Genomic DNA, 8,709 nt, shown 5'->3' with positions numbered 1-8,709 from the left:
TACACTCCAATGATCAGCTCTTAGCAGCCCATGTGAGTCACCTAACACATGTGGGAACCATCATTTGGCAACTAGCATGAAATATCTCATAAAATTACAAAAATATGAGTAATCATTCATGACTTATTTACATGAAAACAAAATTACATATCCTTTATATCTAATCCATACACCAACGACCAAAAACACCTACAAACACTTTCATTCTTCAATTTTATTCATCTAATTGATCTCTCTCAAGTTCTATCTTCAAGTTCTAAGTGTTCTTCATAAATTCCAAAAGTTCTAGTTTCATAAAATCAAGAATACTTTCAAGTTTGCTAGCTCACTTCCAATCTTGTAAGGTGATCATCCAACCTCAAGAAATCTTTGTTTCTTACAGTAGGTTATCATTCTAATACAAGGTAATAATCATATTCAAACTTTGGTTCAATTACTATAACTATAACAATCTTATTTCAAGTGATGATCTTACTTGAACTTGTTTTCGTGTCATGATTCTGCTTCAAGAACTTCGAGCCATCCAAGGATCCATTGAAGCTAGATCCATTTTTCTCTTTTCCAGTAGGTTTATCCAAGGAACTTAAGGTAGTAATGATGTTCATAACATCATTCGATTCATACATATAAAGCTATCTTATTCGAAGGTTTAAACTTGTAATCACTAGAACATAGTTTAGTTAATTCTAAACTTGTTCGCAAACAAAAGTTAATCCTTCTAACTTGACTTTTAAAATCAACTAAACACATGTTCTATATCTATATGATATGCTAACTTAATGATTTAAAACCTGGAAACACGAAAAACACCGTAAAACCGGATTTACGCCGTCGTAGTAACACCGCGGGCTGTTTTGGGTTAGTTAATTAAAAACTATGATAAACTTTGATTTAAAAGTTGTTATTCTGAGAAAATGATTTTTATTATGAACATGAAACTATATCCAAAAATTATGGTTAAACTCAAAGTGGAAGTATGTTTTCTAAAATGGTCATCTAGACGTCGTTCTTTCGACTGAAATGACTACCTTTACAAAAACGACTTGTAACTTATTTTTCCGACTATAAACCTATACTTTTTCTGTTTAGATTCATAAAATAGAGTTCAATATGAAACCATAGCAATTTGATTCACTCAAAACGGATTTAAAATGAAGAAGTTATGGGTAAAACAAGATTGGATAATTTTTCTCATTTTAGCTACGTGAAAATTGGCAACAAATCTATTCCAACTATAACTTAATCAACTTGTATTGTATATTATGTAATCTTGAGATACCATAGACACGTATACAATGTTTCGACCTATCATGTCGACACATCTATATATATTTCGGAACAACCATAGACACTCTATATGTGAATGTTGGAGTTAGCTATACAGGGTTGAGGTTGATTCCAAAATATATATAGTTTGAGTTGTGATCAATACTGAGATACGTATACACTGGGTCGTGGATTGATTCAAGATAATATTTATCGATTTATTTCTGTACATCTAACTGTGGACAACTAGTTGTAGGTTACTAACGAGGACAGCTGACTTAATAAACTTAAAACATCAAAATATATTAAAAGTGTTGTAAATATATTTTGAACATACTTTGATATATATGTATATATTGTTATAGGTTCGTGAATCAACCAGTGGCCAAGTCTTACTTCCCGACGAAGTAAAAATCTGTGAAAGTGAGTTATAGTCCCACTTTTAAAATCTAATATTTTTGGGATGAGAATACATGCAGGTTTTATAAATGATTTACAAAATAGACACAAGTACGTGAAACTACATTCTATGGTTGAATTATCGAAATCGAATATGCCCCTTTTTATTAAGTCTGGTAATCTAAGAATTAGGGAACAGACACCCTAATTGACGCGAATCCTAAAGATAGATCTATTGGGCCTAACAAACCCCATCCAAAGAACCGGATGCTTTAGTACTTCGAAATTTATATCATATCCGAAGGGTGTCCCGGAATGATGGGGATATTCTTATATATGCATCTTGTTAATGTCGGTTACCAGGTGTTCACCATATGAATGATTTTTTATCTCTATGTATGGGATGTGTATTGAAATATGAAATCTTGTGGTCTATTATTATGATTTGATATATATAGGTTAAACCTATAACTCACTAACATTTTTGTTGACGTTTTAAGCATGTTTATTCTCAGGTGATTATTAAGAGCTTCCGCTGTCGCATACTTAAATAAGGACGAGATTTGGAGTCCATGCTTGTATGATATTGTATAAAAACTGCATTCAAGAAACTTATTTTGTTGTAACATATTTGTATTGTAAACCATTAAGTAATGGTCGTGTGTAAACAGGATATTTTAGATTATCATTATTTGATAATCTACGTAAAGCTTTTTAAACCTTTATTGATAATTTCAAAATAATGGTTCTTTTAGTAATTTCAAAATATTTTAGATTATCATTATTGATAATTTCAAAAATAATGGTTCTTTTAGTAATAGTAATGATAAAAATAATATTTTTACTAATAATAATGATAATAATAATGATAAAAATAATAATAATAATAATATTAATAATAATAATAATAATAATAATAATAATAATAATAATAATAATAATAATAATAATAATAATAATAATAATAATAATAATAATAATAATAATAATAATAATAATAATAATAATAATAATAATAATAGTAGTAGTAGTATGACTACCTCAAAAGAAGAAAAAGATCCAAAATAGATGGCTATGCCCGGATTCGAACTCAAGACCTCTTGGTTAACACAAATTCCCCTAATCCATCCCTCTATCTATTACTTTCTGATTTATCTATGAATTTAAATCTTTTTAATTTGTTTTCGGTTTCCATCTTCTTCATATCATCATGTAACATTCCATCAATCATCTTGGCCGAATGAAACATAAGAGATCTCGGCCCAATAAACCAAAGTTCACAGCCCATCTAAACCACACGGCCCAATTCAGTTTCCAAGCCCAATGTTTGTTGTTTTAAAAAAAAAATTTGCAACATCCTGGAATTGAACCCGTGACCATTCGTTAGCACGACAACACCTTAAACCACTCAACCGATTCTACTTTTCTGAAGTAATTCTAGAATTAAAACTATGTAACTCGTTTTATTTCTTGTGTATCTTCTTCCTCAACATCACATAATCATCATCATCTATCATTACGGTCTTGTAACAGTGAACAAGAAAAGGAAGTCGAGTAGCAGCAGTCCTCTTCATCACTCATCATCATTTCATTAATCATCATCATTCTTGTTCGATAACAGCAGCTACAGATCAGCAGCTACAGCAGTCTTTTCTGGGTTTTAGTCGAAACAAGAACATAGCAGTTTTTTTTTTTTTGTAGTAGTGGTTTGATGAGGGTGGTATATGGTGGTGAAACCATGGTGTTTTCGATGGCTCGTTGGTGGTTTACACAGTCGAGGTGGTGATTTGAATGGTGTTGGTTTTAGTTAAAGAAGAATTGGAGAGAGAGAGAGAGAGATATGGAAGGTGGCGGTTCTTGGTGGAACGGCAAAATGATTTTGGGTGTTGGGTGATGGTGGTTCCCGGTGGTGTACCGAATAGAAACAGAAAGATGGTGAAGATGACGGTTTGGGTGGGTCTTTAAGGGTGAAGTGGTGTAGCCGATGAAGATGGTGGCGAGTTTGCCCGTGATGGTGGTGGTCTGGTGAGGGTAGTTTGTCGACGGATGAGGTGTGTGGTTTATGGAGTTTGAGGAAGCCATTGGTGGTATATAGGTGTATATCTAGTCTCTTTATCATGAATCAATTGTCTAAATATAAATAACTACATATATTAATAATAATTAATAATTATAAAATAATTAATAATTAACATGTGTATATATAAGAAACCGCTTTATGAATGAATCAACCCAAAATAGTGATATCACAGTAAACTAATTAATCTTCAATTAACACAGTAGGGACAAGTTGTAGTGATAATATTCATGTTGATATTCAATAACCATAAACGATTGACACATATGTATTAAAGTTAATAATAATAATATAATAATAATTATAATATAATTAACTAATAAAACGTGGATAAATGAAAGTTAGCAGCTCATATATAGAAATTATGTGCCGACAGTTTTAAATTAAGGGTACTATCGTGTCCATTGCTAAACAGTTAGCGTATAAAAGTGTTCATAAAAATTCCAAATTTTTAGATTAAATATAATTAATTATTTCACTCATTAACTGTTTGAAACCTGATCAAAAAGGTTCGATAATTGTTTATTTTCTGTTCCAATTTATATGTACAGAGTACTAATATTTAAACTTAAAAATGTAAAAATATTTTTAATAAATCTAAAATCTTCGTAATCGATTTACACTCCAACTTTTATTTTTGTCCTTCAGGAACATGTACAATATCTATATTAAAACTAACAAAACATCAACCGAGTGTTACTGACGTTTACTAATTATGCTCGAAATAATTTATTTTCAATATACAATATCTATATATAAATACATTTTAATATCAGGTTTTATTATATAACTAAATATATATACACATAAACATATTTACAATCAACATTCATGTATACACATATATGTATCTATTTACAAATAGTTGTTCGTGGATCGTCGAGAACAGTCGAAGGTCAATTGAATATATGAAAACAGTTCAAAATTTTTGAGACTCAACCTACAGACTTTGCTTATCGTGTTGAAAATACAATATCGTATCGAGAGTTTAGTTTAAAATTAGTCGAAATTTTTCGGGTCGTGACAGTACCTACCCGTTAGAGAAATTTCGTCCCGAAATTTGATTGAGGTCGTCATGGCTAACAATAAGAATTTTTTTCATGAAGAATATGAGTTGATAAATAGAGTTTTATCAACATTGAGTAATATTGATAAAATAATTCGATTACTCGAAGAGTATGAGTGAAGCTATCGCAAAAGAGTGAAATGATAAAATTAAGGTTCGTCTTAACTTTTGACGTAGTCACGGTTGATTTTTGGAATTCATGGAATTTAAAGAAAATCTTCTAATCAGAAAGAAAATGTAATAGCACGATTTATTAGCAATTTGTTGGAATTACGGAAGAACAGAAATATCAAGGAATTATTTCCGTGATATGCTTAGAGATTAAGTAGAATGAAAGAGTTATGTAACATGACACATGATGAGGATAAGGTCTATGAATCATCATCACGTTACATTAGAAATTTAGCATGACTTACTGTAATATAATCACGTTGGCCAAGTGTCATTATATTATACTAACTCATGCTTCAATTCCCTACACTTCTCCAAAATTCATTCATAATTTATACTTAGATTTTACAGAAGTTTTCAATATAATGGAATACAGAAAACACGAAGAGGTTGATAATTTCGGACAAGAATATTTATAAAAATATCCTCAGAAATATCGAAGATATTTTTGATGATGTTTTGGAATTTATAAGTTCGAAAGTTGCTGAAGAAAAATTTTTCGCAAGATTTTAACATGACTTCGGAGCAAGATATTCTCTAATGATTTCATCAGATCTAGAATTACCTGGATTCTTTGACTATAGGGTTTGGTCCTTGTATTTGTCCTTAGTCTCCTTCATGGTTAGCTCAATCCATTTTTCAGTACCAAATTTTCTATCGAGCGTTCCTAACACTCCATTATTTATCATCAAACTCTTGGCCGTTAAGACCATCTATCATGTTTCTGTTTCCTCTGTATTCAATGCTATGATATCTAAATCATCGGTTATCAATCCGAGGTGGTTTCAGGAGAATTGTGTTTTTAGATGATTAACGCTGATGGTAATTTGGTGGAATACGAAAGGTTTTCTGATAACAATAAATGAGCACGCATATATATCAAGGTTATAATAAGGTTGTTTTGAATGAAAAGTTGGAGTTGACTTGCTGGAGCTGTGACAAAATTTTGCTACTTTGAAAGGGATTACCAAATTATTTTGGGTAATAATAACACTAAAGAAATTAGCACCGCTACGTGTTAAACGTTTACTCAGTTTCTGAGGGTTTTTCAGGTGCATAACTATATGCATCAATCTTTTCTTCCGTAGATGAAGTGCGGCTGGTTCATCTTCTCGGTCGAGTTGTTTTCAAGAATCATGAAAGATTTGAACACGGATTGGAATCGTCAAGATTCAAATGAGGTTTAAGATGAAATCAAGTGGCAAACTTGAAGAAATGTTTAGTTTCATATGTTATAATCAATATTTTAATTCATTTTAATTGTCCAATGTCATTAGTTCACAGTCGATAGTCCACAGTTTACAGTCCAATTATTCATATATAATTTAATATATAATATTCGAATTAATTAATACGTATCGTGACCCGTGTACATGTCTCAGACTCGATCACAACTCAAACTATATATATTATTGTAGAATCAACCTCAACACTGTATAGCTAACTCCAGCATTACTGCATATAGAGTGTCTATGGTTATTCCAAATAATATATATAGATGCGTCGATATGATATGTCAAAACCTTGTATACGTGTCCCGATATTTAAAGTGCATAAAATAAATAACAGAAATTAAATGACGATAAATAAAATTGCGAGAATTAAAATTGTGATAAATAAAATGCGATAAATAAATTGCGATAAATAAATTGCGATAAATAAAAGGTAATACGGAATTAACAGTTAGCTAGGAATAGTTAGCTAGGAACAGTTAGCATGGATTCTGTTAGCGTGGATTCTTAACAGGATTTCTCATAGTTAATTTGTTTGTTTCTAACAAATTTTATTTTGTCCAATGTTTTCTTCATTATGCCACTTGTCGGATTCTGATAGGTCAAAATCCAAATATGAAATTGAATGAAAGGTTATTCTGCGATGAACAGATACGTATATCTGTGGATGTAAGTAGGAGAGTAAATGATTGTTGATTCAGATTCGAAGAATGTACAGTGTAACTTATTAATGTGAAATCTAAATATTCTTTGGGTATTACCCACCCATTAAAATATTTTTACCATTAACAGTTTGTACGAAAGAATTTTTAATTACAATCTTTATGAAATTATATTTACATATATATTTTCTTCAGATGTAACCATGGATTTAAATGAGTTAATATGATATTAAACTCATTTGATTTACCGTTAGATCTAGAATACATAATCTCTAAAACATTAGAGATTACATAATCGCCATGTAAAATGAAGATAAATGATGTAGAACGATTCGTAGAACAATGATTAAGTTCGAGATATGGATCGTGATGTTGAGACATGTGATGTTGAAACTTGGGTTATTGGTGGTACTGGTATTGATGTTGGTGCTGGTAAGTTTTGAACCATATTTTTCAAGTCTACAACTCGGGCGCGAAGCTCGTTGACTTCTTCGATTACTCCAGGAAAGGTTTAGAATTGTGGATAGAATATAATCGTGTCGAGCTACTCTGGAAATGAGGTTGAAAATGGTGTTTCAGATAGGTTCACCGATAAGTGCTTCCGGTTCTTCACCAAGAGGTGAATTTGGTTGGTGGAAGGGATAACCTTCTTCTTGTCTCCAATGACTAAGTAGGCTACGAACCCAGCCCCAATTCATCCAGAATAGATGATGGCTGATTGATTGGTCCATTCCAGTTACACTTTCTTCGTAGCTTGAGTCGAAATCCATATCAGAATAGCTGTCGAAATCTAAGGAATTTGAACTAGTTGCGAGTTCCGTCTTGTACGATTAGATAAAGAATTTACGATATGAAATGATTTTCGGATATCGGATAATATTCTAATTGCATAGAATACCTAAATATAGTACAGAAGATCCCATAGATTACGGAGGAAATTAAGGAAATGTGTCAGACGAGATTTAATGTGATGGGATGTGAATTTGTCTGTACATCATCTATGCAATAATTGCAATAAGACGTGTCGAGACTGAAAATGATAGGTATATACTTTTTGACAAAGAACGGTAAGCAAAACTTTTGACATGCAGACCAAGTTCAAGTCCAAACTTATTAATGTATCCTAACAACTACCATGTCGAAGTCCAGACTCATTAATGCATCCTAACAACTACCAGTTAGACACACTAATGCAAGACCTGGTTCGCTACGACCACCGCTCTAATACCACCTGTGAAATAGTGGGGACGCATCCCACTCAGTGCCTTCCAAGCTAATCGCCTGGTGACCACTGAGCGTACCTCAGACACTGATTTTAAGGCCCACCTCTCGGCAATGTACAGCCAACCCTTATAGGGACCACGAGGAGTAAGAGCCAATGCTTCGTCACAGGTAACACTGTGAGAACCCCCTCTACGATTAACCGGCTAATAAATGGCATTAAACCAGCTCTGATACCACCTATGAGGACCCGTCCTTATCCACCTGAACGAAGTCATCAACATTTGGTCCCATTGCGATGATCGACTCCAAGTAATGTCCTTAAAATGAGCAAATGCACAGCGGAAGACTTAATTCGTACCTGAGAATAAACATGCTTAAAAGTGTCAACCAAAAGGTTGGTGAGTTCATAGGTTTATCATAACAATCATTTCCATATGTTAATAGACCACAAGATTTCATAATCATAAACATTTTAATAAAAATATTCTAAGTGGTTGAGCACTTGGTAACCATACTTAACATTTAATCAACTTCGCATATTCCCTTTATTATGAAATCTCACTACATCGTACCAAGTGTAGTCACCAAAACGAAGTACTGTGCAACCGTTGA

The sequence above is a fragment of the Rutidosis leptorrhynchoides genome, chromosome 3 (assembly GCF_046630445.1).
Source record: "Rutidosis leptorrhynchoides isolate AG116_Rl617_1_P2 chromosome 3, CSIRO_AGI_Rlap_v1, whole genome shotgun sequence".
In the NCBI taxonomy this organism is placed as follows: Eukaryota; Viridiplantae; Streptophyta; class Magnoliopsida; order Asterales; family Asteraceae; genus Rutidosis; species Rutidosis leptorrhynchoides.
Note: the sequence above shows the minus strand (reverse complement) of the source record.